Raw genomic sequence first — 2,540 nt, forward strand, 5'->3', positions numbered from 1 at the left:
TTCGTAGCATCAACCCTCACACCAACCTTATGAAGCGGGTACCTCACTATTCCCATGTCCCAGATAAGGAAGCTAGGATTATTACTTGCTGCAGCCACATAGCTGATAATCAGCGGGTTCTCTCTGATTCCCAGGGCTGTGCTCAAGGATGCACCATCCTTCTGCCTTCTTTCTCAAACATATTTGGCTACAGGAGCATTTTCAAAAGTGAGCACCACTTATCTCTTAATACTACTATTAGCAATCTATGGAGCACGATTTGGGAAAAGCTGCCCTAGAAAAATACTGCCTTGTCTGTAAATAGAGATAATAATACAATCTCTGCATTGTGATGATTCAAAGACGTTTCAGGAAATGGGTGCTGAGGATACTTACCTTCCACCAGGAATGTGTATGTGCTTTAAAAATAACATCTGTGGCCAGGCACAGTGGCTCACGCCTGTAATCCCAGCACTTTGGGAGGCCGAGGCGGGTAGATCACTTGAGTCCAGGAGTTTGGGACCAGCCTGGGCAACATGCCGAAACCCTGTCTCTATTAAAAATACAAAAATTAGCCGGGCATGGTGGCGCATGTCTGTGGTCCCAGCTATTCGGGAGGCTGAGGTGGGAGGATCGTTGGGGTCTGGGAGGTAGAGCTTGCAGTGAGCCAAGATGGCACCACTGCACTCCAGCTTGGGCAACAGAGTGAGACCTTCTCTCTTTCTCAAAAGAAAATTACAATAAAAAATAACTTTTCCTCAGTGACAGGAAGCAGTGTTTTGGCTAGGATGTTAATGAAGGTAATTGTTAACTGGGTTGGGAGACCCTTGACCCTGTGGGGGGAGGGCCCTGTAAGCTGCCACTGCCCCGCCTCCACAGGTCCCCCTTTGGTCCCCTTCCCTCCTCTCTGGCCTTTGGTTCTCTCCGTCATCCCTCTGTAGTGCTTGTCTTTGTTTGGATGGTGCTCCAGTTGCCTGCCTCTGGGCAGGGTCCTTGCTGTAAAGCACGCTGCTGCCTACTCAGGCCAGCCCAGCATATCTCCTCTGCATATTTGGACTGTGTCCTGAGCCCCAGCTGTAGGCCAGGCCCCTGTGACATATTGGGCACACCACCCACAGCCAGCTGCTGGCACTGCCCGGCCTACATCTGCCCAGAGAACTACACTATGACCACCCACCACATCTCACGGACAGACCCTGCCTTCAGAGACAAGGACCAACCCAGGAGAGTCTGAGGTGGTGCCACCTCTCTGGACATTGATTTGGACGGCTCGCCAACTCCCAAAGGAGCCAATCTTTCGTCCTGGTTAGCTCTCAACAAAGCCCTGCCCTGTTGGTTTGCTGCAGGGCCTGGAGGACCTGGCAGTCCCAAATCATGACATTCCTTTTCTTCCGCACACCAGGTTTGCACAGCTGTCATTTTTCTTTCAACATTTTATCAGTCCCACCAATGTGCACATTTGGGCAAAAATACTATGATCAAAACAGACAAAGACAGGTCCTCAACCCATCTCCTGAATACCACCTAGAAAGAGCATTTGCATTCTTCTCAGTAAATATCATGCATACTAAAAAAGAAAACAAATTATTTCACTGACGTGCTCACTTGCACCTGTGAGGGAGCCATTGTTACTGCCATTTCATGCATGGAAAGGCTGAGGATCACAGAGGTTAGCTTATTCGCCTAACCTCGCAGAACTGAGAGCACCTAAACCAGGGCCAGAATCATTATCCAGTGTTTGTCTCTCTGCCAAGTGCTGCCCCTTGGACCTGGGACCCTCAGGCCATCAAGGCTGGGGCCCTTTGCTTCTGGAGGGTCCCAAAGTGACAGCGTAAGGGTGGTTCCCATTGAGTCTGACATGCTGCTAGGAATCCTTTGTTTTCTTCCCTTCATTCTCTTCCATCATCCTGTTTCTAGGCTCATCCCACTGTCCATTGTTCATAGACTTCAAGGGGCTCTTTGATTTTCTCTGTAGCGAGGCCATGGGACTTTTAGGTTTCACCGACCCACCCACCCACTCACTTGCCTCTTGAGAGAGCACCATCTGAAGCACAACTGTGTGTTAGGGAGCTGTGTAAGGAGAAGTGGGAGATGTGGTCTGGCTCCTAATAAACTGTCAAAGAAAAATTATCCTGATATCTGTGAAAAACAGCAACGAATTTTTTATTCAAGACTATTGCAATAAGGGTCAAGATTATTGCAATAGGCCAGAAGGTTGAGTTCCCCGGATACCTCAGGGATAAGGGGGGATTTACAGCTAATGAGCAGAGTCGGGGAGTGGATGGAAAACTACTCAGGGGAACTTGATTAGGAGGAGGAAGAACAGCTTGATGGGATGTTGAGGGTGGGAGAATCTCAGCAGATGGACTTAACGAGATTGATTGCCAAAACTGGGCTCAGCAGGCCGAGATCAAGGCCTAAATGAGAAGAGGGCTTAAAGGAGCCTGACTAAAGTTTGATCAAGGAAGGAGTCTTTGTCAGCACTCACGAAGTCCTGTGAGAGTTAGGACCCAAACGCAGGCCCCAAGGCGCTACGAGGCCGCGGCGCGCCAGCTACGGGC

The sequence above is a fragment of the Sapajus apella genome, unplaced genomic scaffold (genome assembly GCF_009761245.1).
Source record: "Sapajus apella isolate SASKATOON/1434 unplaced genomic scaffold, GSC_monkey_1.0 scaffold25, whole genome shotgun sequence".
NCBI classification, from domain to species: domain Eukaryota; kingdom Metazoa; phylum Chordata; class Mammalia; order Primates; family Cebidae; genus Sapajus; species Sapajus apella.